Source organism: Mesoplodon densirostris, chromosome 1 (genome assembly GCF_025265405.1).
Source record: "Mesoplodon densirostris isolate mMesDen1 chromosome 1, mMesDen1 primary haplotype, whole genome shotgun sequence".
NCBI classification, from domain to species: domain Eukaryota; kingdom Metazoa; phylum Chordata; class Mammalia; order Artiodactyla; family Ziphiidae; genus Mesoplodon; species Mesoplodon densirostris.
Window position 1 is genome coordinate 40268171 of NC_082661.1, and position 18320 is coordinate 40286490.

The 18320-nt window shown below is 44.2% G+C and overlaps 1 protein-coding gene across 4 annotated transcripts in view; it reads left to right on the top strand.

Annotated features, from left to right (window-relative positions):
* SGMS1 (sphingomyelin synthase 1) overlaps nucleotides 1–18320 on the top strand; it is a 294503-nt gene that overhangs the window by 15710 nt on the left and 260473 nt on the right. For all 4 annotated transcript variants that reach the window (XM_060102582.1, XM_060102618.1, XM_060102600.1 and 1 more), the window contains exon 2: nucleotides 17161–17254. The gene's annotated coding sequence lies outside the window, so the exon portion shown is untranslated. The remainder of the gene's footprint in view (nucleotides 1–17160; nucleotides 17255–18320) is intronic.

Below are 18320 nucleotides of genomic sequence, written 5' to 3' on the forward strand. Positions count from 1 at the left end.
TACTGACACTGCCTTACTGTCTAACTGTCTTCCTTTCTCCCCTGCAGCTCGAGGCTCTGCGGGGGGAAGGGTGGTGGAGGCACAGTCATTTTGGGAGTGGGGGACATTCCCGCCCTACGTCCCGACTTCTGTCCTCAGTGCTGTAGTCACCACAAGCCTTGTCACCAGCTCAGCTGGAATTGCCTCTTGTTCACTGTCGCCTCTTGTGGGCCTCACAGCCTTCTGACTTGGGCCCCTGACTTGTTGTCACGTGTGGTGTTTGCAGCCACGTGGAGTAGTGCTTCATTCTTAGAAACCATCTAGTTTAAATCCTTTCTTGGAGCCTGGCGAAGCCGGGACTGGAATCTGCGTGTCTTGCCTGCCCCATGGACATCTTTTCCACTAGGCAACAGCATGGCCGTTCCTGGTCACCATAACGAGGGCCCTTCCAAGCAGGTCTGCGTTAAAAACCACATGCATTTCAAATCGGTGACCCCACAAAACATCAAGAAAGCTTAATTCCTTCAAAGGCAAAAGGGCAGCAGATTTCTTGAGGAAGAAGAAATGAACCACCGTCTCTGCTAGCCTGGCCGCCTGTCACAGTATGGAGACCAAGTTGAACTGGTGTTGGCAGAGTTTGGCAAGCGTGTGTAAGGGCTGTGTTCTTAGCCAAACTTTGGGATCTTCTACCGTGTGCCAGCCATGTTAGTTCCTGGGATCCACACAGGAAGACGACAGGCGGCTCTGCTGTCAGGAGCCCCTCTCTAGAGAGAGCAGTGGAGAGATGGGCCCCATGACAATGCACTGCGGTCTCATGCTGCGTGTACTAGTGACTGGGACTCGAGAATTTTGGCTAAAATGTTCAGGAAGGCAGTCCCTGGGGAGGGCGGGTTTGATCTGGACCCTGAGGAGGGGTGGGATTGCCGGGGGCACCGCTGACGTCAGAGTCCACTTGAGGGCACCTCCTGGAGACAGGCAGTGCATGGCCTGGGCTGACTGTTCAAGGCCTCGTGGCGTTTATTTGCCTCTTAACCTAAATTTTGGCTTTTTAAAAATTTATTTATTTATCTATCTATCTATCTATCGCTACGCTGCGTGCTTGTGGGATAACCACTATTGGTTTTTTTCTTTTCCTTTTTTTTTTTTTTTTTTTGTTGTACGCGGGCCTCTCACTGTTGTGGCCTCTCCCATTGCGGAGCACAGGCTCCAGACACGCAGGCTCGGCGGCCACGGCTCACAGGCCCAGCCGCTCCGCGGCATGTGGGATCTTCCCGGACTGGGGCCGAACCCGTGTCCCCTGCAACGGCAGGCGGACTCTCAACCACTGCGTCACCAGGGAAGCCCTTTTTCTTTTTTTTAAAATTTATTTTATTTTTTGCTGCGTTGGGTCTTGGGTCTTCGTTGCCGTGCGTGGGCTTCCTCTAGTTGTGGCGAGTGGGGGCTACTCCTCGTTTTGGTGCACGGGCTTCTCATTGCGGTGGCTTCTCGTTGCGGAGCACGGGCTCTAGGCACGCGGGCTTCAGTAGTTGTGGCACACGGGCTCAGTAGAAGTGGCTCATGGGCTCAGTAGTTGTGGCTCGTGGACTCTAGAGCACAGGCTCAATAGTTATGACGCACAGGCTTAGTTTCTCCATGGCATGTGGGATCTTCCTGGACCAGGGCTTGGACCCATGTCCCCTGCATTGGCAGGTGGATTCTTAACCACTAAACCACCAGGGAAGCCCCACCACTATTGTTTTGATGTATATACCTCCCATCTTTTTTTCTGTAAATACTAGATGTGCACCCGAATAGTAAAATAGTATTATTTTAACCAAATCTTAAAAGGAATAGTATTGCCAAAGCTAAATCTCAGCAGTTCTAGAATTGACTTCTAGGATACAAGTATAAATCTGAAATTTTATAAAAGTTATTAGTAATGCTATTATTAAAATCATAATAGAGTTTGGCATTATGGTATAAGAACTTAATTTCTTAGCATGTATGATCAGTGTAGTGAACATTTGTGATACTGGGTACATATGGACTTTCAGGAGGTGGAGGAGGGAGGGGCAAGGCTTTTATTCATGTATTTTATTTTTTTTAATTTATTTTATTTTTTTCTTTTCTTTCCTTCCTTCCTTCCTTCCTTCCTTCCTTCCTTCCTTCCTTCCTTCCTTCCTTCTTTCTTTCTTTCTTGCTGTGTTGGGTCTTCGTTTCTGTGTGAGGGCTTTCTCTAGTTGTGGCAAGTGGGGGCCACTCTTCATCACGGTGTGTGGCCTCTCTTGTTGTGGAGCACAGGCTCTAGACACGCAGGCTCAGTAGTTGTGGCTCACGGGCCTAGTTGCTCCGCGGCATGTGGGATCTTCCCAGACCAGGGCTCGAACCTGTGTCCCCTGCATTGGCAGGCAGATTCTCAACCACTGCGCCACCAAGGAAGCCCTCATTTATTTTATTATTTATTTATTTTGGGTTTTGAATTATTATTATTATTTTGGCTAGCTGTCAATATGAGACACTGTAAGTGGTCGTTTGTCTCCAACTTACTGAACTTTTGACCAATAACTGACTTCTCTCCTCTTTAACTCCTGGACCATAAGATTTCCTTGGTGATGATGATGCAGTTTCATTTGAAGTTATCCCTCACCCCAGCTTCATGTGCTCAAAGGAGAATATGTCTGGATAATATCAGAAGCACAAATAAGATCGTTGCCCTTATACACATTTTTCCCTGATATTTTGGCCTGTGACTGCTGCTTCATACAACCAGCTGAGAGAATAACATGTCTTTAAGCCTGGGCTCTGGACGTGTGGCAGTGGAGTAGTGTAATTGGCTTTCAAGATAACAAAGCTGTTTTCCAAATCTCCATCTTCATCTCAGCTTTCACTGCCTGCACACCAATTTCAGCATCTCCCCTGGGGAAGAATGACAAAAGAATCTTTACAGAGTTAATATGTGAGAAATGTTTGCTCCTTCAAGGCACCTCAGTTCCTAACAATTGACTACTTTCCCCACAAGCAACCCTGGGTTGTCAGTAAGCATGCCCTTTGATATTGTTAGTAAGCATGCTATGTCGATGCTCTTACCTGCAAAGTACAGTGTTAGAATTTTCTTTTACTCAAACAGCCTTTTCAAATATGTAATAACCAGCCATCCACTCTGTCTTTGAACATCTCGTGTAAGTACACGACAAAATCCCTTGGGTGTCACGTAGTTTGCCTTTGGGTGGAGGAGAGTTTTATTCTGAGTTACATCTGGAATGCTCACCAACATTTGGAAATGAATCTGTGGATATTATCAGGGACTGTTTGAAAGATGGGCCTTGTTCATATTACTGACGTCGCCATGCTGATGTGTAATCTACGTGGTAATGCAATCACTGATCACATGTCAGTCCAAGGATGCCAGAAATGACATTTGAAGAAAGCATTCTGCTCTTTGGCCTTCCATGTCGAAACCAAAGGTGGGATTTTGGCCAAGTATGGAAACTGGAGACAGTTTCAGTGGATCCTTAAATAAACATAGAAATCTATATATATTTTATTTTTATAGGTTTAAAATATAATATTTCTAAGATGTGACTGAGAATGTTCCAAATCTATAATTTGCTTTTAAAAAGTACAAACATTTTTCATGTATTATTCTGTTTTAATTATAGTAAAATATACATAACATAAAATTTACCATTTTAACCATTTTTGAGCGTACAATTCAGTGACATTAAGTGCATTCACACTGATGTGCGACCATCGTCACCATCCATCTACAGAAGTTTTTCATCATCCCACGCTGAAACTTTGTGCCCATTAAATGATAGCTCCCCATTCCCTCCCCACTCCAGCCCCTGGCAACACCATTCTACTTCCTTTGTCTATGAATGTGACTCCTCTAGGGACCTCATTTAAGTGAAATCATACAGCATTTGTCTTTGTATGTGGCTTATTTCACTTAGCATAATGTTTTCAGGGTTCATCCATATTGTAGCTTATATCAGAATTTCCTTTCTTCTTAAGGCTGAACAATATTCCATTGTATGTATATACCACATTTTATTTATTCGTTCATCTGTTAGTGGACACTGGGGTTTCTTCTGCCTTTTAGTTATTGTGAATAATGCTGCTGCTGTGCATTTATTTGAGTTAAACATCTTTAAATAGGATTTTTTTTTAATAAGGGAAAATCTATGCCTTCTTGTGGTCAGTTTTATCAGAGGGCTGCCACATCCAAGTTAGGTCCAGAAAATGCCTACCTCACAGACATAAAAACACCCAAGCACTTTCAACAGTGTTCAGCTGAAAGCTTTAGTATTTGCCTGAGGTCAAGAGAGCAGTTTCATAATATTTCTGTGCAGCTTCACCAGCGAACTTGGCAGCAACCTCGAGTGAGGCCTGTCAGGGTTCTTGGAAAACAGCCTGGTGTTTTCATATCTTTTGCCCTGATAGCTTCTGCCTGTCAGTACCTCAAGAGGGAAAATGTGGCAGTAGCCTTGGTCCCTCAACTCAGTCTTAGCTGGTGAAATTCTCATCTGAGCCCTTTCTGGATATGCAGATATGATTTACTTCAGCGGTTTGCTCTTCTGCGAGCCTGTTTCACTGTCTGTCTGGGAGGGGAGCTAAGGGTCTGGGCTACAAGCTGTGTGCAGCCAGCTAGCACTCTTGATTTAAACTTGTATATTTTTCAAATCTGTGTGGCGGGGGAGGCCTGGTGGAGAATACAGAGCAGCAAACTCTCCCCTGACTCCGTGCGGTGGTCCCTTGGCTTAGTGGTGCGTGGTCATACTGCAGCGACGTCTGAGGTACTTTTTTCTGAACATGTGGGAAACTGAGGTTAGCTTTCTCTTTTGTGGTAAGAGAAGTGAAATGTTTTGTACCTTTACAGACTAGATAAGAATCGAATATGATTAACTGTGGTTTAAACAAGGCCAGTCAAGTCTGTTTGCTTATGCTGCCCACATGTTTTCAAGGCACCTGACATATCTGCAGTGGAGGCCTGTCCATGAGTTTACTGCCAGCAGCATGGGTTATAGTTTTATACTAAAGGTCTGTTTTCTTGCTGTATGATCTTTCTCTTTGTTTAATCAATTTTTGGCATCTCTCTGGGTCTTTTTACTGATATGTATGTATGTATATAGACTTGTAGAGTAGTGGAGTAGATTTTAAAAAGTCCTTGATTTAAATAGGTGTCCTCTGGAACAAAATAACAGACATGTTTGATCCTCAGTCATACAATTTATATATTTAGTTAGTCACTTTTGGCCATCACTCAAATATTCTGCTTCAAAGAATAACTGTAATACTATCTGAATAAATTTTTTGATTCAGAATGCAAGATATAATTAGGGATGTGTCTCTGGGAAAAAAGATAATTGGGGTCTTTTGTATCATTAAAATTTTGAGTGTAGCTAACTAATCTGGCACTGCGTCAGGTATCTAGGCAAACAGTTGCCAGTTTGCAGCTGAAGTCTGCTTTACATTATGCACCTGGAGGCCGAGTGGGCCTGCTGTTTTCTGAGGTGCAGAATCTGCCGTACCGTGGCCCTCTGGTAAGTCACAGTGGTGGTTCTGCACGTGCCAGAGCAGGTGGTGGTGGGGATGTGGCAGAGGTGCGGGGCTCCTGCCTGTGTTCCCCTGATGGACTGCGATACCAAGTGATCTGTGTCTTTACTGCTGCTGCGGGCGCTAGCGGAGAGTGGGCTCCACTCTCTCGGAGGTTATGATCAAAAGAGGAATACGAGCAAATGTCTGGAGGCTATTTATACTCAGCGTGCCTGTGTGTATCTTCCATCCTCTGCTGAGCCCCTTTTTATCTGAATCTTCCCTGATCACTCCACTGAGATGGCCGTTCTCACCTTACTTCTGACCCTCTGACATCGAAAACTTCATGTTCCTCCTTGACCGTCGTGGAGCCCCCTTCTTTCACTTCCTTTTCCCTCTTTGGGTCTTTGGGACTCCCTACACTTCTGGTTCTCTGATCTCGCCAAGAGTTCCTTCTCTGACTCCTTCCCTGGTACCTCTGCCTGATCCGTACGTGTGAATGTTTCTCGAGGTTCAGCCCTCAGTCTGCTTGCTGAGCAGCCCGGTCTGTGCAGGCTTGTGCAAGGGGACACTTCCCTTTCTTGGAGGCGGGGTAGCAAGGGTTGGAGCCACCCAGCAGTGGTTGAGAGTCCGCCTGCCGATGCAGGGGACATGGGTTCGTGCCCCAGGTCCGGGAAGATCCCACGTGCCGCGGAGCGGCTGGGCCCGTGAGCCATGGCCGCTGAGCCTGCACGTCCAGAGCCTGTGCTCCGCAACAGGAGAGGCCACAACAGTGAGAGGCCCGCGTACCGCAAAAAAAAAAAAAAAAAAACACCCCCCCCAAAACCAAAATAGGTTACAGTAAGATTTTTCTCTGTCTAGAATCTTTGTAAATGAATCAGTCCAACTAGCCAGTTCCCTCCTCAGGGAGTAGAGGCTTTACATTTATTTTTTCTCATTTTTAAATGTTTTTATTATGAAAATAATTTGAACATTTAGAAATATAGAGAATAATCTAGTGAACATATATACCCAACCCTCAGTTTTATCAAATGTTTGCGTTTGATGTGTTTTGGTATATATATGTTATTACTTTTGAAACAAATATCCCATCTCCACTGGACTGTAAGTTCAGGGACCTTGCTGTCTGGTGCTTAGGACAGTGCTGGGTGAGGGGCAAGCTCCAAATAAACACTGTGCATCCTTCTCCAGGGCCTTGCCCTCCCTTCTTCCAAGAGGTAACACTGTCACGGGTAGGATAGCAAGCCACTGAGGAGGGAAAAGTATCATGCTAGGTTCAGCCAGTGATACAAATGTGCGTAAACTCAGGACTGCCCTCGAGGAATTTTTGTGCCATGATGTAAGATAGGACAGATGAATTCAGAAATAGCTCCTCCAGAAACCAGAACATTCTCCCTGCATTTGCAGAGCCACAGAGTGGCTGGTTATCAGAAATAACTGTTGGGATGAACTTTAAGAAGCAGAGATGGGGCTGGCCTTTCTAAGCTGACAGGACAGTTGAGCCAGAGCTCAGCAGTGGCAGCGATTCCAGGGATTGGAACTAGGTAGTTCAGGGTGGCCTGGACTCTGTTATTGGAAAGGAGTAGCAAAAGAAGAATAAAGCGACCACAGAACAAGACTATTGAGCTCTTATTACATATAACTAATAGTACTAGGTCCTTAATGGGGCAGCATAGCATATTAGATGAAAAACCGACCTTCTGGAAGCATACCATCCTGGATGGAAGTTTAGTCCCCTCTTTTTCTGGCTGTGTGGCCTGAGGTAAGCCACTTAACCTCTCTGAGCTTCAGTCCTGATGTGAGGGCCATTCTCAATTTGGCTACTGAAGGTAAGAGCACTGAATTGAGTTCTTTTTTTTTTTTTTTAACATCGTTATTGGAGTATAATTGCTTTACAATGGTGTGTTAGTTTCTGCTTTATAACAAAGTGAATCAGCTATACATATACATACATCCCCATATCTCCTCCCTCTTGCGTCTCCCTCCCACCCTCCCTATCCCACCCCTCTAGGTGGTCACAAAGCACCGAGCTGATCTCCCTGTGCTATGCGGCTGCTTCCCACTAGCTATCTAGTTTACCCTTGGTAGTGTATATATGTCCATGCCACTCTCTCACTTCGTCCCAGCTTACCCTTCCCCCTCCCCGTGTCCTCAAGTCCATTCTCTACGTCTGCATCTTTACCGAATTGAGTTCTTGCCCAGACATTACATTCTGTTTTAAGAAGTCATCTTGCCTGTGGGCATTCGAAATAGGCAGCTAAATGATGAGAAATGTGACGTTTTGGTTGGTCACAAATGTACAGAGTGACTTCATGTACGTGAAGTCACATACAGATTGACAGTACAAAGGGAACTCAGCTTGCCCGCCAAATCTGCACTCCTCTAGTACCTTGTGAGAAGACCATCCTCTTCTAAGTCATCAAGACCAGAACCAGGGAGGCACCGACAATTCCTTCTCCTTTACCCCTGTGTCCCTCCAGTCGCCAAAGCAAGGTCATTTTACCTCTTTATTATCTGTTGTATTCATCCACAGTCTCAGGCCCCCATTGCTTCCTGCCTGGATTCCTGTATGTACAGCTCTCCACTTTCTGCCCTGTCTTTATTCCATTCTCCCAACTGCTGTCCTAGCCCTTTACCTCAGCTGCAAGGATGACCACGTGAGTCCCTGCTTAAATGTGTCCGTGGTTCCCGTTGCCCTTAGGAGAAAGCCTGAGCATCATTTGAGCATGAGTCTCCACTGTTTGTCCCTTGTCATCCTCACTTGCTCTTTCCCTTCCCTAGTGGGTCCTGCTTCCATGCCTTCTGCCCACTTAGAAGACCTTTCCCCTGCTTGGCTCATCTTGTTTACTCTCATGTTTCAAGACTCAACTCAAACATCACCTTGTCTGTGAGGAACACCGCCTTCCTAAGCCACCCAATGGTCTGGGCTGGGCTTTCCCCCTGACACCTGCCTCTGTTATTCCACCAAGCACACTGGGTTGGGATGGGCCACTTAGCTGTTTCCAGAGTGAACGCGCTTGAGAGCACAGCCTGTTTTGTTAAAAAGAAAAAAAAAAAAAATCTCATGCTTCTTCTTGCCTAGCCTGGTGTCTGACACATAGGAGACTCTCGAAAAAGATTAGTAGGATATACACGGATAAGAAACTACTTTTTTATCTTCCTGAAACCAGGAAGGCTGAAGCTGGGTAACAGAAGCGTTCTTCCTTCCCACCTTTCTGTCTGTATCCATTCCAGCATCTGCTCAACAGCCCAGCTGTGATGGAAGAGAAGCATATGGTTGACTTGAAAGAGGCAGTTGGGATGTGACTGCATGTGAAATATATTCCCCTGCCCCCACCCCCCCAACCCCCCCTACAGGATGGCAGCAATGACACCTCATATTTGTCCCTTTATTTGCATATTCTTCTCCTTAACTGTCTCCACAGATGTGACCTCATCTGGTGCGAGGGGCTGGTAGCCTGAGTGCTGGATGGGAGCAGCTTTGTAGATGCAGGGAGATAAGGAGCGAAGAAATTTGCCCAAAGTTAGTGAGTTGCTAGTGGCGGAAGAGACCAGACTTTGAGCTGAAGTCGTCTGCCCTTTCTGCTCTTTTATAACCGGCAGAACTGGGTTGTATCAGAGTGATGTTTTCACCTATCATCATTGAAAAGGAAGATGGGCAGAAGAGGTGGTGTAAAAAGTTTTCTGTGTATTAATTTTCCTCGCAGGTGTACTTTTTAACGGTTAATTTCCCTAATCTTCCTTCGGTTCTGGTTAAGTGCTCAGAGTGGTAGTGTCACTGGGTTCATTTGGCTGAAATAGCTGAGGCCCATTAAGTGGTGTTCTGGGGCCAGCTTTGGGCAGAGATGAAATTGCCACATTTCATTTGGTCAGTTTGGGAATAGTATTGACTTCAAACAATTTTCCTTCTTCACAAGCTAATAAAGTGACAACAATAAAAGCTCAGTCCTTCTCAAGTTGTACTCTTTACGTTCTATTAAATCCTTTAAAATGAATTTTTTTTTCCGTTCTGGAATTGTGGAGTCTTTGTGTAAACTTATGCAGGACAAGAAAATGGCTCGCTAGCATTCAGCAGTCACATTGTTAGCGTCCAGGAATTTATAAATTTTGAAAATTGCAGCCTCTGAAGTGGGCTGTTGCAGGGAAACCACACCTACATGTTTAAATTAAATTCTGGGCTCCTGAGAGCAAAGGTGAAGGCAGAGTGTGATTGAAAATGCAAGGGCCAAACAATTACGACTCAACCAAGATATGTTCAGACAGCAAGCAAGTCTTGGATGGTAGTCTTTCGGTTACTTTTTTGTGGTGGGGGGTGGTGGTTACTCTCTCTGTTGACCTCTGGCAAATCTGTCTAGTTTTGTTGTTTTATCAGCCCTCATTCTTCTTGATCACTGAGTTATTCCAGCCCCTCTGCCCACTGCCTGCATGAAACCTCTCTTCTCTTGGCTTTTATTATACAAGAAATGGTATTCTCAGTCTCCTCCTGTCTCTTCCCTGCTAATGGCTACTTCTCCCACCATCACTCTACCATCTACACTCATCAGTGGTTTTCACTTTATTTTGGTCCCTGATGGCATTTGTGTGGGTACATAGCGGGTTTTCCATATCTGGGTGTTTCTACTTGTTTGTCCTGCTGTCTTCCCAGACTCAGTGGCTTAAAAACAAATTGACTTTGCAGTGTTGGTGGGGGGAAAGATCATTTGTTTCATTATCTCGTGTTAGAATTAAGTAAATTAAAGCTCAGGGAGGAGACGTGACTGGTGTAATTTTGCACAGCTATCATTTGGCAAAATCAGGCTAGAAACCAAGGTTCTTGACCGTCTGTACATCTCAGAGCCTCTGCGTGGACTTCTCCTCACTCACCGACTCTTCACGGTCTCCTGTACCATTACTGTTCCCTCAGCAAGGAACTTCAGAGATATTTGACCTTCACATGTCGCCTCGTTCCCCACAAACCAACCTACCAATTCTTTCTCTGATTTAAAATTTTATTCTTTAATAATTAAAGAAATTTACCAACAGTAAAATTCACTTTTTTGGAGCATGTAGTTCTGTGAGTTTTAACACATGCATATAAACAGCATATAGAATAATCTATCACCCCTCAAATTGCCTGGTGCTGCCTTTTTGTGGTCAAACTTTCCCCCTCCCCCGACTCCTGGCCACACCGATCTGTTCTCTGTCACTATAGTTTTGCCTTTTCCAGAAAATCGTGTAAGTGGGATTATATGGACTATATCCCTTTGAGACTGACTTCTTTCATTTAGCATAATACATGAGATTCATCCATGTTGTATGTATCAATAGTTTGTCCCTTTTTATGACTAAGTAGTATTCCACCACTGTTTGTTTACTCATTACACCAGCACTGTGTGAGAATCTTAGTGGCTCTGCATTTTTGCCAGCATTTTATATTGCCAGTTTTTAAAATTCAGCCATTTTGATAGATGTGTAATGGTATCTCATTGTGATTTTTTTTTTTTTTTTTTTTTTTTTTTTTTCTTTTTGCGGTATGTGGGCCTCTCACTGTTGTGGCCTCTCCCGTTGCGGAGCATAGGCTCCGGATGCGCAGGCCCAGCGGCCATGGCTCACGGGCCCAGCCGCTCCGCGGCATATGGGATCCTCCCAGACCAGGGCACGAACCCGTATCCCCTGCATCGGCAGGCGGACTCTTAACCACTGCGCCACCAGGGAGGCCCTCATTGTGATTTTAATTTGTGTTTATTTCTCTAATGATTAATGATGTTGAACATCTTTTCATGTGCATATTTGCTGTTCTTCTGCCTGTTAGGTATACCTGTATATCTCTTGTCCATTATGATGTTTACTTCACCCACGGTCATTGTCATAACCCTATTCCATGTGGTTATTGTGCCTACCTTTCTGTGTCAACATTGTTTCCCAGGTACCCTAGTATGTTCCAAGGTCAAGGCACTGAGCTAGGAACTTTATGTACATAGTCTCATTTTACTCCTACAAAACTTCTGTGAGATAAGTGGTGTCTTCTATTTTTATGGAGGAGGAATAAAGACCCCATGTTCAACAGATATTTATTGTGTACCTACTGTATGCTATGAACCAGTTATTATACCCATTGACTAGTTCTGTGACTTTGGGCAAGTCATTTAATCGCAGAGTCAATTTTCTTATCTGTTAAATAGGGATCTATATCACAGTATTTTCTCTCAGGGTGATTGAGCAGAGGTTTTTAAAAAGAACATAGAAGGTCTGGCCATGGAAACATTGGCAGTGGCTGCTTCTATTGTTCTCTTCAAACATTTCATACTGTCCTGAGGCTGTTTCTGCCCCTTGTTGGCTACCTTCCTCTGGAAAATTGCCCCTTGGCGGGTCTCCTCCTCCACTCTGCATCAAATATTAGGACCAACACAAGATTCAGCCTTTTGTTTTTAAGAAATATGTTTCTCTGGTTGCTCTGTGCAGCTCACTAATGAATTGGCATCAGTTGTTCGAGAAGGAGATGGGATTGGACAAATTTTGAAAAGCAGACCTACAATGCTGCAGTTACTCCTTCATCCCTCCTCTAAAGGCAGAGGACCAGTTACCATGGAGATTGCTGGTAGCTAACCTGTGTTCCTAAATTCACATTTCTTTCTTTGAATACCTAACCTGAGGTATGGCAAAAGGGGTACTAGGGAGGGACCTTATCTCTCAGAGCAATGGTGTGTGTAGTGTTGCTGGAATGTTTTACATTTGTCATTTACTAGTCATTTAACCAAGCTTTTTGTCTTTGTTAGCCAGATAATTTGGGATGATTTCCAGGAAACTGGAAATACTTTGAAGAGGGGCTGGCATTTGAAATGAGTGCTTAAGATTCTCTAAAGTCAGTAACAGAAAAGTTAAATGAGCCACATGTTTTACTTTGAGTCCATTCCAGCTTCAGTGTTTATGTGAGAATGTCTAACTTTTACTAATACCATAAAGGGTTGATCTAGTTGGCAAGGTTATTCTGTTTAGGGTGGGACAGAAAGAGAAAATCATAATATGAGTAAAAAAAGATATATAATCATGGTACCAAGATGGCCTTTTACAAATTGTCATCATCCATTATGGAGTATGAGAGTCTTTGTCTGTGGAAGCAAGGGTGTGGTTAAAATTGGCTCCCTGCTTTTTCCTCTTTGGTAGCTAGAGCACGTTTTCAATTGTTAAGCATGTATCCAACGCTTACCATGTTCCAGGTCTACGTTAGGTATTAAGTCTCCTTAATCTTCACAGTAACTGTCTGAAATAACAGATAGCCCCATTTTACAAAACATCATGTGGAGAGGCCATTTGACTTATCCAGTGTGACCCTGTAAGGAGGTGGCGTTGAGCCCTGGTTCTCTGACTGTGTCCGCTGCTCTTATTGGAACCCACTTTGCCTCAATCTGCCTGTCACAGAGGCATGACAGCTGCTGCCTGCTGAGTGCCAGCACACCTTCTCCCACTGTGGCATCTGTTTCTTTCATGGGGGCTGTTTCCAAGACCTAAGGTCAACACTTGCCTACCACAAGCCCTGAGATCGGGTAATTTTATTTTGTCCAGAAGGCCCATTGTAGAAAGAACATGAACTGTAAGTCAGAGAAAATGTTCAAGTGGTGTCTCCACCATTTTGTCACCATTGCAGGGCCTTCTGACTGGTCTTGGGGGCCTGAAAAAGCTGCCTAGGGTAGTGGTTAAGAATGTGGATTCTGGAGTAAACTGGTTTCAAATCCTTGTTCTATCAGCTGTGTGACTTATCAGCTGTGTGACTGTGTACAACTTAATTGCTTTCTATGCCTCAGTTTCCACCATCTGTGAAATGGGTGTAGCAATAGTTCCTACCTCACAGGGATAAACGATTGTAAAGAGACAAATAAGAACTGTCAAGAGGTTGAGTTGAAATAACCCCATTTTGGTCATCTTGGTCATCTAGTGCCATTGTTTCTTTCAGTGACATGATAACGAGCTTCCTTGAAATTTATAGTAACTTTCTTCTCTCCTTCTTGCCCAAAGTGAAAGAATTTCACATTTTTTGTATCTAATGCCAACAGAAATATTTGCTACCACGATTCTACTAGAAAAACAGATTAAATTATCACAAAATTACTATCTCCACCTAAGAAATTGAATTAGTAAATCTAAAAAGGATGTTTTTTTGGTCTAGAGAATACCTAAGTGTTTTTTGTAGAATTACTACACATAAAATTAGGTATAGTAAACAACAATCTCATTTTTTAGGTGAATATATGAAAAACACAACCAATTCTACATTCAAAAAACAACAGCAACACCCTATTTCATTGAAATGATTTGACTCCCCTTCTTTAATCTTGAATTTGGCTGGGTTGCATTTGAATTAACTTTTTTCCCCTTCAAGTTGACAGCAGTAAGAGGGGACCATAGCTGTGCGTCCACCAGGAGGACAGCAGTCTCTGAATTGAGCGTAGGTCTACAAGTCAAATTTGACTGATACCCGTGGGCAGCGTGGTGCTGGCTGAGTCTGCATCCTTATTCCGAAGTCTGTCCCAATGTCCTGTGACTAATATGTTCCAGCTGTCTGGGTCACTACTTTGGAGTACTATTTATTTGCAGCGGTGATGCTGCAAATAGGAAAAGCTTTCCCTTTTGCTGGTTGAAAGCTTTGCTGGTAATTAGCAAAACAAGCATGCCTCTTATTTGGAGAGAGACTGGAAAAGCGGCTGAAGAGTCAATTGTACGTAACCACTTTGGAAAATGATCTGGCATTACCGAGGAGAGTTGAACATATGTGGTCCCAAGCCCAGCTCTCTTCTCCTAGGTATATGCCCTGGAGAAATTTGCTGTGTGCAACGGGGGATGAGCACTAGAATCTAAATGCAGCATTATTCATAATAGCAAAAACTGAAAAATCCCCAGATGATCCTCAACAGTAGAACAGAGCAGTAAATTGTGGGTATGTTCACATAGTGAGAACTATATGGTGGTGAAAAATCAGCCAGAGTCATGTGAGTCAACAGGGATGAATCTCAAAATCAAAATCTTCAGAGGTGAGTCTGGAATACATACAGTCCTGGTTTCCTTTGTATTAGGCTTAAAGCCAGGCAGAACACAACAACATATTGAGAATACAGATGTGGTAAAACCATACAGAGGAGGAAAGGATTGACTCAAGATTCAGGCCTGTGGTTATCTCTGGTGGGGAGAATGGAGGGGTTGAGGTACAGGAAGGGGTACACAGACCTTTTTTTTGTTTGTTTGTTTTAAACAAAAGACAAAACAGAACCCAGCACCACCAACTGGGTATTAACATACATGGGTTTCACTTTATTATTCTTTAAGCTGACATATCTTATTATATTAGTTATCACTGCATAACAAGTTACCTCAAAACTTAGTAGCTTAAAAGTGATAAACCTTCATCATCTCACACAATGTCTGTGTGGGTCAGGAAACCAGGAGCAGCTTCGTTGGATGGTTCTAACTGGGGGAGGGTCACATAGGGCTGCAGTCAGGATGTCAGTGGAAGCAGCCATCGTCTGAAGGCTTGCCTGGCCTGGAGGATCTGCTTCTCAGAAGGCTTACTCACCTGGCTGTTGCAGGAGGCCTCGGTCCTCACCATGTGGGCCTCCCTCTAGGGCGACTGGAGTGTCCTCATGACCATGACGTGGCAGCGGGTTTCCCTGCCAAGGCAGTGAGAGGGAAGCTGCTCTTTGGACCTGGCCTTTGAAGTCACACCCCATCCTTTCCCCGATATCCTATTAGCCACACATGCCAGCCCTATTCAGTGTGTGTGTGTGTGTGTGTGTGTGTGTGTGTGTTGGGGGTACTTCACAAGAGCCTGAGTGCCAAGAGGCAGGGGTCATTGGGGGCCATCTGGGAGGCTGGCTACCATGGTAGGCACTTTTATTTTTATTTTCTTATTAAAAAAATTTTTTTTATTGTGTGTGTTTGGTCTTCATTGCTGCTCACAGGCTTTTTCTAGTTGCGGCAAGTGAGGGCTACTCTTCGTTGCGGTGCATGGACTTCTCATTGCAGTGGCTTCTCTTGTTGCGGAGCACGGGCTCTAGGCACGCGGGCTCAGTAGTTGTGGCATGTGGGCCCTAGAGCATGCAGGCTTCAGTAGTTGGCGCGGCAGGCTCAGTAGTTGTGGCTCACGGGCTCTAGAGCGCAGGCTCAGTAGTTGCGGTGCACGGTCTTAGTTGCTCCGCGGCATGTGGGATCTTCCCGGACCAGGGATCAAAGCCGTGTCCCCTGTGTTGGCAGGTGGATTCTTAACCACTGCGCTACCAGGGAAGTCCAGAGGTTTTCTCAATTTTTAATCAAGCTAGTGAGCGGAGGAGACAGGACTAAAAGCCAGGTGCATGGGTCCCTGACTAGCTTTCCTCAGACTTTTGTACACCAGCACCTTCACATGGTAGACATCAAGACCTCTAAACCTTTGCGCATTGTGTGCAGAATTTTGGTGATCAGCAGATGAAGGGCCACTTCAGGCCATCATGCAGGGTAGTTTTGATGCTGTTTCCATCTTTATTGGCAGAGCAGTCAGTGTCTGTGCCATTATAGTCTATTGTATTTTGCCTTTTATAAAAATGAATGGAAAATCTTCAACAGCGAGTGGTAATTGCCTTTTTGTGTGGCAGCGATAAAAATTACCTGGGTGCCATGTGAGCCTTGTTTTACTTTCTTTGGCCAATAGCGTGCTTTCTTGAGAAAGAAGGGAGAAAAATGAAATACATATATATAAAATGTCAAAAATACATTAAGGGTTATTGTGTTTCAAAGGGAAGTATAATGACTAATAGTCATTATAGTAATTGCTAATCATAATTATAGTATTATTGGTACTATTAAGAATGATTATTAATATATACTCTCAGGGAGTAAACGGCAGCGTGTGCATGCCCCTCCCCCCCTCCCCGCCCCTTCCCCACAATGACATGTGGCTGTGTTGTTTGGCTGTTTGGCTTTGAGGTTGGTTTTCAAGCGGGTGTCATGTTATGGGGCAGGGAGCATGGGGATGGCCTGTGAATTTATGTTCCCTTCCTAGCTGATATAAATACTGTGCTTTCTCCTTTCCTAGTGAGATAAGCCTGGAGCTTGAGGTCAGCAAGTAGCAGTTTTATGTCTGATGTTTTCTAGTTGAATGTTCTGTATCATCTCTGACACTTAGCTGCCTCCTCTGGAAAATGGAATCAGTAAACACCGCTTGCCTCACAGGGCTGTGAGGTGTGGTGAGGTGTGGTGGAGGCCATCATGCCCCCGGGCCACTGTGCCCTAGAGCACGTATTATAGTCCAGTGGAGCAGCATGTCTGGTGTGGTTCTGTGAGGGTAACATGAGTGCCTTCTAAGTGTAGTCTCAGAATCCAAAGTCAGAGTCAAGCTCAGGTCCTTGAAGCCCCAGTTTTTGTTCAAGTGGAAGTTTAAGCTACATCACTGCCCTGAAATTTAGGTGAATTAAAAGAAACTTACTGAGGAATTCCTTTGTTCCAGAAGTTCCTCGAGTGGGTCAGGCCAGTGGTTGTTCCCTACATTCAGTATGTGATGGGATTATTTTTTTCTCTTTTCACTTTTCTCCTTGCTTAAAAAAGAGTATCAACAGAATTTTAACCTACAAGCTTGACATATATTAAGAACACTGTCTCAACTGAAATGACATTAACTTAATAAAAACCTTTGGTGGTAACGTGTTGTTTTGCTTATTCTTGCAGGGCGGAGCAGCATGAACATCCATAAATGTGCCTCTGGGCATATTTAGCCATTTGTTTTTGATTAGGAAAAAGAAGACGGCCATCCACTTGAAAGGTGAGTAAAGATTTCTGTGCGTCTTTTTTTTTTTTTAATTAATTATTTTATTTTTTTGGTTGTGTTGGGTCTTCGTTTCTATGCGAGGTCTTTCTCTAGTTGCGGCGAGCAGGGGCCACTCTTCATTGCGGTGCGCGTGTCTCTCACTGTTGCGGCCTCTCTTGTTGCGGAGCACAGGCTCCAGGCGCGCAGGCTCAGTAGTTGTGGCTCACGGGCCTAGTTGCTCCGCGGCATGTGGGATCTTCCCAGACCAGGGCTCGAACCCGTGTCCCCTGCATTGGCAGGCAGATTCTCAACCGCTGCACCACCAGGGAAGCCCCCCGTGCGTCTTTTCATTATAAAAATGTTCAAACATACTGAAGAGTTAAAAAATGTACAGTGAGTTTACATTTAACAGTTGTTAGCATTTTGCCACATTGTGTATACCTGTGTGTGTGTGTGTGTGTGTGTGTGTGTGTGTGTGTGTGTGTGTGTGTGTGATAGGTTTCTACTGTTTTCTGCTGAAACATGTGAAAGTAAGTTGAAGAGATCATGACATTTTATCCTCAATTCTTGGGGATGCAGTTCCTAAAAATAAGAATATTCTCCCCTGAAGGACATTTTAGGACATTCTTAAACTCCATGACAGAATCATTTAATTAAACACAGTTACAATTTCCTATTAAAAGATGTAATTTTGAATTTATGTTCCCTTCCTGGCTGACATAAATAAGGTCAGATTTAAAAACTATTTAAACAGTGACTTACTTAATGGACAGACCTATATAGTGAATTTGTTTGATATGAAAAACATCTGGATATAAAGAATTGGAATTTGCACTACGTGCGTGTGCCCTGTGTAAGAGAGGATTGCTGTGCTTTCTCTGTTCCTGGTAATCTGCCCATCTGGCCCGCTGTAGCTGATGTTTATTGTTAGGTCAGAGGATCTGATGACTGCTCTTCCCTCCTTCCTGACCAGCATTCACAAGTAGACCAGTCTCTGTGATCTAATGTGATCAAAGGTCTTAATTGATTTTTTTAGCCTGAACTTACTAGGAGAATGGGAAAAGAATATGAGTGGTAATGT